Source organism: Trachypithecus francoisi, unplaced genomic scaffold (assembly GCF_009764315.1).
Source record: "Trachypithecus francoisi isolate TF-2019V2 unplaced genomic scaffold, Tfra_2.0 Lachesis_group21, whole genome shotgun sequence".
NCBI lineage: Eukaryota > Metazoa > Chordata > Mammalia > Primates > Cercopithecidae > Trachypithecus > Trachypithecus francoisi.
In genome coordinates this window covers 40,241,280-40,258,679 of record NW_022681467.1, presented here as the reverse complement: position 1 = coordinate 40,258,679, position 17,400 = coordinate 40,241,280, and the positions used below count along the sequence as shown (strand labels likewise).

Genomic DNA, 17,400 nt, shown 5'->3' with positions numbered 1-17,400 from the left:
TATTTCTTTTTTGAGATGGGGTCTTACTCTGTCGCCCAGGTTGGAGTGCAGTGGCACGATCTCCGCTTACTGCAAGCTCCGCCTCCCGGGTTCACGCCATTCTCCTGCCTCAGCCTCCCGAGTAGCTGGGACTACAGGCGCCCGCCACCTCGCCCGGCTAGTTTTTGTATTTTTAGTAGAGACGGGGTTTCACCGTGTTAGCCAGGATGGTCTCAATCTCCTGACCTCGTGATCCGCCCGTCTCGGCCTCCCAAAGTGCTGGGATTACAGGCTTGAGCCACCGCGCCCGGCCAGCTAATTTTTTTTTTTTTTTTTGTATTTTTAATAGAGATGGGGTTTCACCATGTTGGCCAGGTTAATCTTGAACTCCTGACCTCAAGTGATCCACCTGCCTCGGCCTCCCAAAGTGATGGGATAACAGGCATGAGTCACCACATCTGGTCTCTAAGTCTTCCAGTCTTGATATTTCATTTATTCATTCAATGTACTGAGCAACTTCTATATGCCAGGCACTGTGCCAGGCACAGGGTATATACTGGAAACTAAAAAAGATATTTACAATGTGTAAAGAGAAAAAGGCACTGAACAAGTCAATGAATCTATCATCACAGATTATGGTATGTGCTGTGGGAGAAGAGGACAGGGTTCTCTGCATGTGGATCATTCAGTTAATGGCTGCACGATCAGGAAAGGCCTCTCTGAGGAGGTGGTTTTTGCTGAAATCTACAGAAAAGTTGGATAGAGAGTGACCCAGAGAGCCAACAGGCAATTTGAGTCTAAAAACAATCTAGAATCTCCTAGCTCAGCCTGAGCCCTACAGGGTGCTAAAGAACGAAGCTCTTTCTTTTCCTCATCCTCAGGAGGTTTTGGTGTCTTGTGGGATCTGGATGATTGCCAGACATGTGATTGACCTTGAATGCCCAGGACAAAGGGTGAAGCCCTTATACTCTGTCCCCAGACCTTTTGGGGCCCTGGGGTCAGAGGTTATGGTGCCTGCAGGTGCCTGCTCTGGGCATTTCCCCACAGGAAGCCACTTCTCCAGTGGGTTTGTAATACTCCCCCCAGCTTTGTAAACTGAAGAGGCCCCAGTATCTGCCAAGAGCTACATGGTCTCTTCCAAGTCTGCAGCTATTAGTCCTCATTGCTCAGGCAGATTCCATTACAAGCTCCAAATTGTTTTCCAAATATACTAGAAAGGTCATTTCCTGTTTTGTTTTTTATTTCTTTTTCAAAAATTCAATATTTGCAGAAAACATACAAAAAGCAAAGACTTTTGCAGAAGACCATGAAGCACAGAAGTGGGACTTGGTCTCATGGAAGAAGTTTTATCGGGGGTGGGCAAAATGTTCTCTAAGGCTTCTCTGAGGGACGAAAGGGCCGTGGAAACAGAAATGCCAGGGCCTATTGAACAGGCATTCATCAAATTCCAAGGGCAGCGGCTTCTCTCTGTGATGGAAAGCCAGAAAATAGAGGCACTGAGGCCAACAGAAAACTCAGGGCCCCAAAATAAGAATATTCCATGAACCCGGGAAAAGGGAGGGCTGCTGGTTCTAGCCATGTGTGGCCTGCCCAGAGCTGGCTGCAAAGCCCTACCCAGCGCCTCAGGGGCACATCCAGTACAAGGTCACCAGAGAGGAGCCTGACGCCTGCCTGGACAGTGCCTGCTGCCATTCAAAGAGTGGTCCTGGGTGAGGCTTTGTTTGGAGGCAGAGAGGCCGGGCCTTGGTCTCTGCACCTGCGAGGCCTAGACCCAAGCAGGCCTGGATGCAGGCAGTGATAGGGAGGGAAAGGCAGGGTGCTGGGGTCAGACAAGGTCCTGAATGACTTCTACGCTGACTATCCCCAGGGACACCTTTCTGTTCTCCCCTTCCAACTCATTTCTTCTCGGACCACTCTCCTCAGGGGATTTCCAGATACCACACCCTTTGGGCCTCCCTCCAACCACTCCGCACAGGCACCTGCTACTGCCGGTACCTTTGTGTTAGGATGCCAGTCTCTTCTGTTTTCTCCCTAGGGGCTCTTATCCTTTCCCTGAAATAATCTATGTTGGTGACCCTCAAAGAGCCCCAACCCTCTCTTAAGAGCTCTAGATTTGTGACTCAGCCTACTGAGGGTGTCATTTGCTTATGCCACCAACACTGCAAGCTTCAGACCGCAAGTCACCAGCCTGCTCGCCCTGGCCTTCCCAGCTGAGCAAGAGCACCACCATCTGCCCAGCTGGAAACCCGCAGCCATCCCTGACCTCCCTTCTTCTTCACCACCCATTGACAATTCTTTACCAAGTCCTGTCATTTCTTTTTTCACTTTTATGTTTTTGTAGAGACAAGGTCTCACAATGCTGCCCAGCCTAGTCTCAAATTCCTGGCCTCAAGCAATCCTCCCACCTTGGCCTCCCAAAGAGCTGGGATTAGAGGCATGAGCAACAGTGCCCAGCCTAGTCCTTTTGTTTCTATCTGCAAAACAGAGCTTGAATCTGCTGACCTCGCTTCTCCACACACACCACCCAGGCTCCAGGATGTCTCACCAGGACTCTCAGCAGAGACCCTGACCAGAGTCAGAGTCCTGTGTCTCTCTCATCCCTAGCCCAGGGTCTATTTTCTATATGGCAGGCAGGGTAACGTTCTCAAAATGGAAATTGGGTCATTGGAATTTCCCTGCTTTGTTCAATCTCTGATGCTTTTCTATTTCACATCTAGTGAAATCCACACTCCTGATGCCAGTCCCTGAAGTCCTGCAAGGATCTGGCCCTGCCTGCCTCTGCAGATGAGCCTTTGTCTCATTTCTACTCTCTTCTTGGTCCATTTTGCTCTGGTCACACTGGGCCTCTCTTTAAATCCTCAAACCTCATTTAATTCCTGACCTCAAAGCCTTTACTAGACTATCTCCTCTGTGTACTACATTCTCTGTAACCCCACTCCCTATAGAGCCTCCTAAGTGGATAAGTGGATTCCTGGCCTTGGTTTTTCAAACGTTCTTGCTCTAGGACCTGACATGGGCTCCTGTAGGGCACGAAGCCTCCTGAGTTCCTCTGCCCCCAATTACTGCATGTCAGGAAAGCCCTGGCAGAGCTGCCCGGAGGCTAATGCGGTGTGGTGGATGCCACAAGGATTTCAGAATCTCAGCTGCTGTCCCTACAGCGGCACATGGTGCTGGGCACCTCACTTGACTGCAGACACTGCTTCTATAAAATCGGAGGGCTCATACCTGCCTTAAAAGGTGGCTGTGGGGATTAATTGGAGCCAACAGTTATATTCTTTTTTTTTTTTTTTTTTTTTTTTGAGATGGAGTCTCGGTCACTAGGCTGGAGTGGAATGGCGCGATCTTGGTTCACTGCAACCTCCGCCTCCCAGGTTCAAGCGATTCTCCTGCCTCAGCCTCCCAAGTAGCTGGGACTACAGGCGTGCACCACCATGTCCAGCTAATTTTTGTATTTTTAGTAGAGGTGGGGTTTCACCATGTTGGCCAGGATGGTCTCGATCTCTTGACCTCGTGATCCGCCCGCCTCAGCCTCCTAAAGTGCTGAGACTACAGGCTTGAGCCACGGTGCCCGGCCTGTTATACACTTCTTTCTTACTGCATGCCAGACTGTGCTGAGCATCTTACAAGCATTTAATTTTATAGTAACTCTATGACATAGAACGTTTAATTATCCTGTAGTACAAAAGAGGCAGCTGAAACTCAGCGAGGTTAAGGAGTTTGCCCAAGGCCATATATCCAAGGAGTGTGGAGCCAGATGGAGCCTGTGCTATTAGGCTATAAAGCAGGGGAGTGAATTAGTATCATGCCTGGCATGTAGTATAGGTTTACTGAAAAGTACCCATTCCCTTTTCTGACCTTCTCTTTCCCCTGCCCCCAGCTTCCTAATAAGGCATTTCTGAAGAAAGAGCAAGAAAGTAAGCAAGTCCTTGGAAAACGTTCTACAGGGCTGTGTAAAACATACACCGAGATGGATTTTACCCATGCTTATACAACCTCCTGTTTTGGATATTCAGCTGGATACAAACCTTCAGAATCTTTTCAGTGATGCTGGGTTGATTCTCTTGATTCTACCACCACATTCTACTCTTTGATATTTAACTTCACAGCAACAGTAAAAATAATTATTTTGGGACATGAATTTTTTAAAACGCTTACCTCCTCAGCAGCTACATCCTCCTGGCAGGGTGGTGTTACTATTTCACGTAGGGCCAGGGCTAGGGACTGGAATTGTGACACAAACTCTCTTCAACCCATGAAAGTCTATGCTTCCAGGAGGTCTCTGGAAAGCTGAAGAACAGTCCAGCTGCATCACTGCTTGGTGGCCAGGCATGCTGGGTCCTCCCCAGGCCTCCTGCTGTGTCTGTATTATCAAACTTGCTGAGGCTCAGCTACACAGCAAGATTCCCAGAGAGTGCCAGTCTCTGTCTTACTGTGAGGGGACAGGAAGGAAGGGAAAGTGAGATCACTTCCTGGCAGGCCTGCCTAAGGCCTAGGGGCTGGGCCATACTCCAGGTCTGCCCATGCCAGGCTGGGCACCTCTGGACAAGGCTCTTCCCCTCAAACCTCAGGAGTCTCAAGTGTGGAATGAAGGGGGAAACTGGGTATCTCTGTGGTGGTTCTGAAACAGGTCTGCAAATTATCTGACATTCCTCCTCTCAGGAGGTAGAGTTTAATTTCAATTTCCCCAAAAGAGCTGGCCTTAGTGACCTCTAACAAATAGAATGCAACAAAAATGATTTTGTGTCACCTCCAAGATGAGGCTATAAAGGGTTACATAGCTTTCACCTGGCTCTCTCTGGGGACACCTGCCTCTAGAGCTTTGAGCTGCATATGGGAAATCTGAGGTGGCCATGCCGTGAGGAAGCCCAAACAGGCCTATGAAGTAACCACAGGGGAGAGGTCCTGAGATGGCCTGGAAAGAGCAGCAGCTGGCCAGCCTCCAGCAGTGCCGGCCCCAAGCTACTCCAGTTCCAGTCACCATCTAACTGCAACTGCATAAAAGATCCAAGCCAGAACTGCCCAGCCAAGCTGTTCCCAAATTCCTGACTCACAGAAACCATGAGATATAGGAAACTATTGCTGCTGTTTTAAACCATTGAGTAACAGGGGTGATGGATTACTCAGGAGTGGATAACCAAAGCAATCTCTAACATTACTTCTAGCTCTGGGGTAAGGGAGGTAAGAGACTTCTAGCTCTGAAGGAAGGGCAGAAAAGCAAGGAAGTCCTTGGAAAACTGCCCATCCCTTCACAGTAGGATAGAGACTGCCACTCTCTGAGAACCGTGCTGTGTGTATCTGAGCCTGGGCAAGTTTAGATCATACATCCACAGCAGGAGGCCCAGGGAGGACCCAGCATGCCTGGCCACCAAGCAGTGATGCAGCTGGACTGTTCTGCTGCTTTCCAGAGACCTCCGTGGAAGCACAGACTTTTATGGGTTGAAGAGAGTTTGTGTCAATCTAGTTCCTCTAGAATTCTATAAAATGCATCTCCAAAATACACTGTGGAGAATGAAAAGAAGCAAGAGATTATCTCTATAGTATTCATCCATTCCTTCAGAAAAATTTTACTGATCCCTCAGTGTATACTGGGCTTGGGACTAGATGCCACAGATACAAAAACAGTAAGATACCATTGTACACGTGAGGGAAGTCCATGGTCTAGTTAGGGAGCTCAGTTCATAAACCTACAATTTTTAACCAGTGGTAGTAAGGGGGCACAAATCACAATTATCAGAATCACTACAGGACAGTTTCTAATAGTAATTCTAATAAAGCCAGGTGGGGAGACCTGGTGGGGGATTATTATTATTCTAATAATGCTGGGTGGGGAGACCTGGTAGGGGATTATTATTATTCTAATAATGCTGGGTGGGGGGACCCAGGGTGCGCTCTCTAGCTAATGATCACTGTCCTCATCAGCTGCTGTTACTGATGGTTGGGTATCACAGTCCACACACATGATGATAGAGAGGAGTTTAGAAACCACTTCTGTTTACACATCTAAGTATGCCAGGCAGAGGGCACAGCATGCAAGAGGCAAGGGGAGCCTGCTGACCAGAAAGACCAGTAGAGCCGTGGGGCTGGGGAGCGGTGAGAGGGAGAGGAGGTGAGTGGAATGACAGTCACTGGGGCCTTTCAGGGTCTTGAGGGCCAAGACTTTGAATTTTGTTCTGACTTTGATTTTACCCTTAATATGTGAATGCTTCCCTTCCATGCCAATATTCAGAGGCTTCTCACTAGTGGAGGGTGAGTGAAGCCCTTCAGACAGTGAGGGAGTCTCTTCACACACTGCTCAGACACTGCACTGTGTGTCCATGGCCACTGTCAGCAGTGGTTGGGGCCCTGCTGTCTCCAGCTGCAGGAAGGATGTCCTTCCATCCTTCCTGCCTCCTGACAGAAGTAGGGTTCCAAACCCAGAACTCGCTACATAGGTAAATACTGGTTGAACAACAGCCTCCCTTGGAACCTGGAAGAGCAAGCCAGGGACCATCACTACTTGAGCAGAGTGTAGATGTCATCCGTACCTCTGGCCCACATTATTACAGTTTACATAAGGTTCCTAAGCCCTTGGTTGTTCAGTATTCCAGGCCTCGACCCCACACCTCCAGATACTGAGTCTTCATGGGACTGCCAGCCCCGTGTGAACAGTCCTGTGTAACTCCTGGTGGCCCATGGCATAGGCCCCTTAGCCTGAGTCCCCCTTCCTCTTCCCTGACCCACCAGAAGAGATGAAGTTTCCTTGTCTGCCACCTGTAGCACCTTGACTTCTTCCTAATAATAACCACAGTCGAAATTCATTCAACAGTCATTCAACAAATACACACAGAAATGTCCCATGAGCCAGGCATGATGCTGATATATTTGCTCATTATCTGCCGTTCCAACTGATTCCAAGAGGGTAGGTACCCTGCCTTTCTTGTTTGTCACTGTGTCTTCGAAATATAGCACAGCTCCTGACATATAGATTTTAATCACTCAGTGACTAAATAACCACCTGAGTCCTGGCTCCTGACCAAATAAATAATAACAATGATAAGAGTAAAACAAAACAAAAATGTATTTAAAATTAATTTATTTAAAATTTAATAAAATAAAAAAAATGGCTACCACTTATGGGGTGAATACACTGTGTTCAAACATGCTGGCATGTCTGGGGTGCTGAGCGTGCATTTTCATGGTTGTACTTGGGGCATCCCACAGCACAGTTGTACTTTTACAGCATAAAAAGTACTTGGGGCGCTGGATGCGGTGGCTCACGCCTGTAATCCCAGCACTTTGGGAGGCTGAGGCAGGCGGATCATGAGGTCAGGCGTTCGAGACCAGCTTGACCAACATGGTGAAACCCCGTCTCTACTAAAAATACAAAAATTAGCCAGGCATGGTGGTGCACACCTGTAATCCCTGTTACTCAGGAGGCTGAGGCAGAAGAATCGCTTGAACCCGGGAGTTAGAGGTTGCAGTGAGCCGAGATCATGCCACTGCACCCTAGCCTGGGCAACAAAGCGAAACTCCATCTCAATTTAAAAAAAAAAATGTACTTGGGGCATCCCAAAGGACAGCTGTACATTTACAGTTGTAATTGTGAACTTCAGCAATATTTGATACTGTATCCCAGTTCATGCCTAAGCAGAAACACTAGAGGCCTGGTGTGCTCTCTCAAGATTCTGGCATCTGAGAGGCTGGTGGCCAAGGGAGCACAGTGGCCCACAACACTTTGGGTTCTCTCTAGACCAGTGTTCTTAAACTTTAAGGGTCACAGACACATTTGAGTTTGAGGGAAGCTACGGATACTTTGCCCAGGAAAGGATATATTCTCTGCGCGTGTGTGTGTAACCATACTTATGATTACAGGGGGCTCTTAAAGCCCTAACGCCTACCCATAAGCCCTAGCGAAAAACCCCGGCTCTAGACATCACATAACCCTGCATTCTTAAGGTCTGGAGGCTCTGGCCCTCAATTCTCCCAGCACAGCTGGAACAGAAGCCTTCCTAAAATGGCTTTGGCCAGAAAAACAGTCCTGGGAGCCGACTGCTGCATCCTAGTCACTGCAGACATCTGCACCCAGGGGATTCCCAGGGACCCTGAGTCAGAACAGGTCACAAGATGGGTGGCTTGGAAAGTTGCTATGGCAAGGCCCTGAAGCCTTGCTGATAAGCACCCGAATAGTTCCAACCTCAAGGCAGCTTCCCTCCAGATGAGACCCTTGCTATGACAACAGTGAAAAGGACTCTTAAGAGAGGTGCTGGAGGCAGAGCAGAGGCCAAAAGAGGGAATTCAAAGGAGCTGGAAATCCCCTAGACTCCCAGGACTACTAGTACCTGGAGAAATAAAGGCTGGATTTTCTGCCCCAATTGCAATGAGACAGAGCTGAAAGGGGGTGAGGGGTGGGAATGGGGGAGGCAAGTAAGCTATGGATCAGAGCCTGTATGAATTGGGGCTCCACCAATTGCTAGCTGTATAATGCTGAGAAAAATCACTTAACATCTCTGAGCCTCAGTTTCTTCTTTTGTAAAACAGAGATATCTACCCCCAACCCTTAGGGTTGTTGTGAAATTAAAGGAAATTCATGCGTAAGTTTTTTGAGTCCTTTCCTCCTAGGAATCTGAAAAGGTAAGGAATGAAGGAAATATAGGATGATAGTTGAGAGCTCACTCTAGTCTCAGACGAAACCTGTTAGGCAAAATTCCTGACCTCTCCGAACCTCAGGGTCTTCAACTGTGAAACGGGGACAATGATACTTTGTAAGGTTCTACTGGGATTGGAAATAATGGATGTATAATGCCTGGCTCACATGACAAGATGCTCAATAAAAGGTGGTGGTTACTATTATCAGAAAGGCAAAGCTAAATTCAAGAAGTCGTTTTGGTGTAGCTGAAAAAATAGAAGATGTGGAGCTAAAAAAAGCTCAAGTGAAATCTTGGTTATGCAACTTTCCAGCTCTGGTACATAGGCTAAATGATGTAATCTCCAAAGGCCTCAGTTTCCTCCTTGGTAAAACATGGATAACAGAAACTACCTAATTAGACACTGGATGTAAAGGTTTAGACCAGCATTGGCACAAGAGCACTCATCCATATGCTATAAACCATATTCTTTGAGTTTACACAACAGCTCAGGGTATGACTGATGGCTTCCTGTGACCTGGGCAGATTCTTTAAATTGTTTTCAGTTTTACTAAGGTATAAGTGACAAATAAAAATTTTACATATTCACACTGTGACATGATTATCACAATCGAGCTAATTAACATATCCACCACCTCACACAGTTACTTTTTGTGGTGAGAATACTTAAGATATACTCTCTTAGCAAATTTCAAGTATAAAATACCATATTATTAACTGTAATCATGCTGTACATTAGGTCTCCAAAATTTATTCATCTTATAACTGCAAGTTTGTACCGTTTGATCAACATCTCCCCATTTTCCCAACAACCCTTCTACTCTCACTGAGTCCAACTCTTTTGGATCCCGCATATAACTGAGACCCCGTAGTATTGGTCTTTCTGTGTCGGCCTTATTTCACTTAGCAAAATGTCCTCCACATCCAACCATGTCTTTGCAAATGTCAGGATTTTCTTTTTTAAGGTTAAATAGTATTCCTGTGTGTGTGTGTGTGTGTGTGTGTGTGTATGTGTGTGTGTGTGTTGATTACCATAGTATTATAATTTTTTTTTTTTTTGGAGACATGATCTCACTCTGTCAGCCAGGCTGGAGTACAGTGGCATGATCACGGCTCACTGCAGCCTCAATGCGATGCTTGGGCTCAAGTGATCCTCCCACCTTAGCCTCCTGAGTAGCTGAGACTACAGGTGCATGCCACCATGCCTAGCTAATTTTTGGATTTTGTTTTTATAGAAACAGGGTTTCGCTATGTTGCCCAGGCTGGTCTCGAACTCCTAAGTTTAAGCAAATCCGCCTGCCTCAGCCTCCCAAAGTGCTGGAATTACAGGTGTGAGTCACCATGTCCAGTCTATAATATTTGAAATCAGGTTGTGTGATACCTCCAACTTAGATCTTCTTGGTCAAGATTGCCTTAGTCATCTGGGGTCTTTCATGGTTCCACAGGAATTTTAGGATTATTTGTTCTATTTCTGTAAGCAATGCCATTGGAATTTTGATAGGAATGGAATTAATTCTGTAGATCGCTTTGGGTAGTATGGACGTTTTGACAATATTGATTCTACTGGGCAGATTCTTTACATGGCTTGGTGTGAACATAGCCTCAACTCTTTCCAGAACTAGGCATTAGAGATCTTGTTCAGCCAGGCAGGATTCTCATTTTTTACTCTGTCCACTGGCTTCACTGGCTCCTCTCAAAGGAGTTTTCCTCATGGCCAGGAGACAGGGAGTGACTTCAGTGTCCATGGCAAACCAGATTAGGGGGTGTCCTTCTGGCAGAAGGAATAACTATGTGCTTCCCTGGGGGCATGGCCTGCCCTCCTTGCTGAGATGCAAAGCCAAGTAGCCTGGGAGATGAGCAGGCACACTCCTAGCTGCCAAGCAGTTGGCCCAAATGGTGGGAAGGCAGCTGCCCTGTTTAATGCACCTGGGGAAAAAGACTGATTGAGAAAAGTGCTAAATGGGCGCGCTGGCCCCAGGATTCAGTTCTGGACCATGTTTTGGTTGTCTGAGGGCTCTGTACAGGATTTTCAAGGTTTCTAAGAGAATAGCTGCCCCTTGATTCCTCTGCATCCTCTGCCCTGTCTGAAAGATCTGAAGGAGCACCGCAGAATGGCAGGCACTACACACAGAAGTCAGAGAGCACGGACTCAAGACTCCGGCCCTTCTCCTTCTTCCTAGTTGTGTCACTACCAGTAAACAGTTCCACCTCTTTGAGTCTCAGTTTCCTCATCTATCAAATGGAGATAATAAATATGTACTTCATAAGATCAAACTAAATGAGGCTGAGAAGGATGTAAGTGCTTATCACGCCTGGCACATGGCTTAAATAATAGTTATAGCAGCTTTGCCCAAGCACTCTTTTGTCGTGCGTGTGGCCAAGCACATACCTGGCCTTCAGTCGGTGTTTGCTCCCTCCCCTCTGTAGACTGGTCCTTCTTGGCTGCAGGGAGAGAGAGCTGTGAGACTGATCCGGAGGCTAGGGCTTCTTCACTACTTTCATCCCAGGGGATAAGCTGCAGTGACAGGATGCACTTAATATGTGCTTGAGGATTTCAACAAATCCTTACATGGCAAACAAAACAGAGAGATTTCTCTGGAAGCCCTAGCTGGGCATGTAAAATATCTATGATATTTTGAGATATCATGATGATATCTCATGAGATGAGAGAAAAGAAGAGTAATACTTATTATCTTCATTTAATAGATAAGGAAGCTGAAGCTCACAGGTGTGAAGTGACTTGTCTAAGGCCACCTGTACACTCTGCTTTACACTGGGTGCCCCCTCCACCCACCCACCCAGCACCACTTCCTCTTCTCTCCCCAAGGAGGCTATCTTATCTCAGACTTCGGGCTCTGTCCTCTGCCTTCTTGAAGGTCTGAGGGAAGGAGAAGCACAGGCGCTAAGAAGAGAGGTGAAGAAGAGAGGGAAGGAGGAGCACAGGTGCTAAGAAGAGAGTGGGCCAGGCACAGTGCGGAACTCTCTCAGTCCCTTACCCAAACTGGAGCTAAACAGTCTCCTTCCTAAGCCTGACTCACAATTCTTCCCTGCTTAAAACCCTCCAGTGACTTTCCATTCAGAGCCATCAGGATAAAGTTCAGATTCATTCATGGCCACCTCCAGACTCAACTCCAGCCAGGGCACCCCCTCTGCACTGTGTTCAGCCCATGGAAATTCCATGGAGTGCTGCACCCCCCAAGCCTCCAGGCCTTCGCCGTGCTTCTCCGCAAGCCCCCAGCCTCTCCCTGTCCACTCTTCTCCAAGTCATCTCCTGCATACCTTTCAAGCCTCAGTACCCTCTGCCCACTAGCCCTCTGGACCTACCACAGACTACTGCTACTAGTCTACTGTCAGCCATACCCATAAGCTTCCTGAGGGCAAGGACTGTGCCACTTCTGCTTTGTTATCTGGTGTCCAATTTATAGAAGATGCTCCATAAATATGTGCTAAATTAATGTAAAAATGAAAAAACTTTTCCTGGCTGAGGCAGGAGTATAAACTGAGCTGCACCAGACACAACTGCACTGTGCCCCTACAGTGCTGAAGAGAGAGAAAATCACAAGACCTTCTCTCTCTCATGCAGCTTTCAGTTCTCACACCATCCTTAGCTTATGGACAGATGCACAGTGGATTCCGCAAGCTCTTCAGAGTGAAGTGCTCATCCCCAGGCTCTTTAGCCTCCTTATGAAAATTCCAGCTATGGAGAAGGTCCACGTGGGTGTAGGCCAATCCAGAATAGCCTTCAATTCTAATACCTTAACAACTACATCCATGGATGCCGATGGATGCCTGGTGGGTAAAAAGATCTTTGTGGACCCGGTACTTCCAACTTGACAATTCAAAGAAATGCACCAGATGTGTTGATAAATACTGCTGCTTTAGGTAAAAAGTCGATTATTATGCTACCCTGAGTTTAAAATTATTAACTTATGTCAGAAACACTTAGACATCATAAACTATGGACATTGACCCAAGGTGGCCATACTGCCAGGCGGGCCACTTGTGCTCTGTGAATGGCAATTTGTTCTCAGCTGGAGGGACTGCATCTTCATCCCTTCTCACCAGACTACAGGGATGAACCCATTTCTTTGGGTTGGGTTTTGCCTGCTTTGCTCCTCTATTACAGCATTAAAATGAAAATTCCCATAATGGGCCCCGGTCTTTGTGAAAACAGCGTTACAGAAAACACTTGGCGGAGAAGAAAGCCGGCACCAGGCCCAACGTTGCTAATAACTCCTGTGTATGATTGCACCTGCTTAAGTACATGGCCGGGAAACCCATCCCCTCTTAAGCCACCAGAGGTAGACTGTCTTTCTGATGCTATTACAAAAAACTGCCTGAAAATGGAATCTTGACTGTGAAATTGCAGCGTGATGTTATGTATACAACTTCTGAAAAGAGCCATCCTGCTTTTTCTTCACAGGGTCAAAATCTCCCACTAATTTTGTTTGGAACTTATGTATTTTCTTCCTTCAACCAGAAATAAAGATATTCAGGCAAAAATGTGTGCTGCTCTGGCAGTAGAGTATGAACAGTTGCCACTACCTACCTGGTTTAATTTCTTTTTCCTGCTTGCATCTCTTCAGATTTTCCACTGTTGACTAATCAGTATGGGAATCCTAAGGAATCAGAAGAAAAGCAAGAATTAGAGCCAGACATACTCTGGGATTATAAATTGAAACAATCTTTTGGGAAGACAAGTTGACAATACCTATTAACATGTTAAACGTGCACACATATCCTTTGGGGTGAAATTCCTGGACACGTCACATTCCTGAAATGTCTAGGAATTTATACTACAGATATATTTACCTAAGTAAAAAGATACTCAGTGAAACATTGTACAGTAGCAAAAGCAAGGGGGGAAAACAACTTAAATGTCTATTAATAGAAAAACAGTTAAATTATGGTGTATCAATACCATGAGAAACTATACAGCTATTTCAAAGAATGAAGGAGATTTCATTGTATTGATATGGAAAAATGTACATGCTTGATTGTTAAAAAGTATATTACAAAATTGCATATATTATAATTTTAAAAAATCTTTACTTTTTTTTAATTTAATTTTTTTTTTTTGAGACGGAGTCTCACTCTGTCGCCCAGGCTGGAGTGCAGTGGCCGGATCTCAGCTCACTGCAAGTTCCGCCTCCTGGGTTTACGCCATTCTCCTGCCTCAGCCTCCCGAGTAGCTGGGACTATAGATGCCTGCCACCTCGCCCGGCTAGTTTTTTTGTATTTTTTAGTAGAGACGGGGTTTCACTGGGTTAGCCAGGATGGTCTCGATCTCCTGACCTCGTGATCCGCCCGTCTCAGCCTCCCAGAGTGCTGGGATTACAGGCTTGAGCCACTGCGCCCGGCCTACATTTTTTTAAATTTTAAGAGACAAGGTCTCACTCTGTCCCCAGGCTAGAGTATACTAGTGCGATCATAGCTCACTGTAGCCTTAAACTCCTGGCCTCAAGCAGTCATCCACCCTCAGCCTCCTGAGTAGCTGAGATTACAGGTGTGAACTACTGTGTCCAGCTCAAATGTGAACGTGATTATTTATGTTTAGAAAAAAGTACAGCATTTGTGTACATGCACTTTTTTTTTTTTTTTTTTTGAGACAGAGTCTTGCTCTGTCGCCCGGGCTGGAGTGCAGTGGCCGGATCTCAGCTCACTGCAAGCTCCGCCTCCCGGGTTCACGCCATTCTCCTGCCTCAGCCCCCCGAGTAGCTGGGACTACAGGCGGCCGCCACCTCGCCCGGCTAATTTTTTTTTGTATTTTTTAGTAGAGACGGGGTTTCACCATGTTAGCCAGGATGGTCTCGATCTCCTGACCTCGTGATCCGCCCGTCTCGGCCTCCCAAAGTGCTGGGATTACAGGCTTGAGCCACCGCGCCCGGCCTTCATGCACATTTTTTAAAAGTATACATACTTTACACTTTTTTTTTTTTTTTTTTTTTTTTTTAGAGACGGAGTCTTGCTCTGTCACCCGGGCTGGAGTGCAGTGGCCGGATCTCAGCTCACTGCAAGCTCCGCCTCCTGGGTTCACGCCATTCTCCTGCCTCAGCCTCCCGAGTAGCTGGGACTACAGGCGGCCGCCACCTCGCCTGGCTAGTTTTTTGTATTTTTTAGTAGAGACGGGGTTTCACCATGTTAGCCAGGATGGTCTTGATCTCCTGACCTCGTGATCCGCCCGTCTCGGCCTCCCAAAGTGCTGGGATTATAGGCTTGAGCCACCGCGCCCGGCCTACATACTTTACACTTTAAACAATTTTCAGTATACATAGAAAAGAGCAAACTGCAATCAGTGGTTCCCCCTGGGAAATTTCTCTCTTTCGAAAAAAATTCTTCTCTTTTGAGAAACTATGAGAAAATAAATGAAAGACTTTCACTTTGTACATTATCTATTTCTGTTTTGATTGAAAACTTTTAAAGAGGCATGTAAAACTTTTAAAGAGGCATGTGTAACTTTCACATTCATTACACATGCTATGCAAAAAATTCTATATCTAGCTAACATATCAAGTGTGAGGGCAAAAGATATTTTCAAACAAAGACTGGGCAAGTTTACCATTCACAGGCCCCAAGAATACTCTCCAATAGAAAGGAAACTGAATACAGAAAATAAGTGAGATTTTTAGAATCAACAATGAGCAAAGGAAGGAATAATCCAGCACCCTTCTTTACTCCCTCTCCCTCCTTTACTCTTGGTATAACTGACTCCTCTTCTCAGTTTTTTTTTTTTTTTTTTTTTGAAATGGAGCCTCACTGTGTCACCCAGGCTGGAGTGCAATGGCACGATCTTGGCTCACTGCAACCTCCGCCTCCCGAGTTTAAGCGATTCTCCTGCCTCAGCCTCCCAAGTAGCTGGGACTACAGGCACGTGCCACCGCACCAGGCTAATTTTTGTATTTTTTTTAGTAGAGACGGGGTTTCACCATGTTGGCCAGGCTGATCTTGAAATCCTGACCTCAGGTGATCCACCCGCCTCGACCTCTCAAAGTGTTGGGATTACAGGCATGAGCCACCGCGCCCAGCCCTCTTCTCAGTTTCAATACCACCGTTTCAAGGAAGACCCCAGCCACACTCTCCTCTTTCACTCCCCCTGCTTATTGACTTCTTAAAGCCACCAGTTGCACTTGTAACTTCATGCAGGTAAAGGCCATGCCTGTTTTATCTAACATCATCCACCTATCACCTTGCTCAGTGCCTGGCGGGTATTAGGTTCTCAACAAATACTGGCTAAATACGTGAAAAATTTATTGAAGGCTCAGCTCAAACGCTACTGCTCCTCCAATTTCTTAGGCTTTCTACAGGACTCTGTCCCCATCTTGGGGCATTTTCACAATGTGTTCATGTTATCTGAGTCTTTTTTTCCTGTCCGGCTGTGAGCAACCTCAAAGTCTTATTTACCCTGACATTCCCCATAGCACCTTGCAGGATGCCTAACACATAAAGGGTTCTCGGCAGTAGATGAATCCATGCACACGCACAGGAAAGTACAAATGACGGCCGCAGGCTCTAACCAACTGCAGATAGTAGTGACTAGAGCCCAGAACACAAGCACCTTTGAGATATGCAAACAAACATGAGACTCTGCCCAGGGAGAAATTAAAATTAGAGCTAAACTTGAAATACAGCGGTGTGGGTGGGGGGATTGGGAGACAGGCCCTTATTCAAAAACAGAGAAGTGAAATCACTGAGTGATGATTTATTTTAAGTGTGTTTTTCTGTACTATCTAGCTTTTCTTCCCTTAAACATATTCTAATTTTGCAATCAGAAAAAAAAATCCACAATAAATGTTATAAAAACAAACCAACGGAAAATCAGTGGTGATTTTAGACTACAAAAGTCACCCATCCCTCTGTTTCCTTACTACAACTTTGGACTTCAGATTCAGGGCCCTCTCAGGTGGGGCCCATACATTTTGTGAGGAAGTGTTCTTTCCTCTGAAGCCACAGGAGATAGGAAGGTGCCAGAAATGAGTGCTTCAGCAGGGGCAGCTCTCAGTTGCTCCCTAATGCAAATGCTGGCAAAGCTCCCAGAGTCAGGAACTGTAGGGAGAGAGCAGAAGGAATCAACCCAGTGCAAGATCAGGACCTCCACAAGATGCTGATCCAGTGTCTGGCATTTTAGAGCACTTGTGCATATTTCTTTTGCAGTACTTTTCACATGCCATTAAAATTATTCACTGCTCTGCCTATCTTCCCTTGATGGATAGAGAATTCCACAAGACCAGAGGCAGTGTCTTTACCCTGGTCCTCTAGCCCAGTGCTTAGTACTAACAGGCTCTCAACGTACATTTATGGAATGTTAAAGGCCACACTGATAAAGTACTAAAACAGTACTAAAACTGACCTAGGTCCCTGGGACATAGTAAGAATACACCAAATACTTTCTTCAGTGCCATGAAGGGCCATTATTCAGTTCTGAAGAGCCAAGCTAAAACCTGTAATTTCTTGAAAGATTAAAGAGACTTTTTAGGAAAAGGGGCTTCCTCCAGTAAGAGCGGATGCACTATGTGTTCTAATCTGCAATTCATAATCAGTCAGCATAGGTGCCGACGGCAACTTCCAAAGAAACCACTCTTTGAAGGAGCAGTACTCCAAGTTTTCCTAAGGCATTTCTGAAGGATTTCCAGGAGGTAGTGAGCTCAGCCTAGGGTCATGATTAATAACCTGTTTCCCAGAACTTGAGATTTTCCACCTCAGTCTCCACTTAGGAATTCCTTCTGGCCCTTCGTGAAAGCACTTGGCAGAGTTAATTGGGCCAGTTCAGCTTCTTGTCTGTCACACCCAGCACATGCTA

The 17,400-nt window shown here is 46.3% G+C and overlaps 1 protein-coding gene across 8 annotated transcripts in view; it reads right to left on the bottom strand.

Moving 5' to 3' along the window:
• The window catches only part of PKIG (cAMP-dependent protein kinase inhibitor gamma), a 92,566-nt gene that overhangs the window by 15,547 nt on the left and 59,619 nt on the right, over positions 1 to 17,400 (bottom strand). For 7 of the 8 annotated variants that reach the window (XR_004431247.1, XR_004431244.1, XR_004431246.1 and 4 more), the window contains one exon: positions 13,153 to 13,222. The gene's annotated coding sequence lies outside the window, so the exon portion shown is untranslated. Of the gene's footprint in view, positions 1 to 4,134; positions 4,409 to 13,152; positions 13,223 to 17,400 lie in introns of all 8 variants that reach the window. The other variant, XM_033186502.1, reaches the window with a different exon arrangement.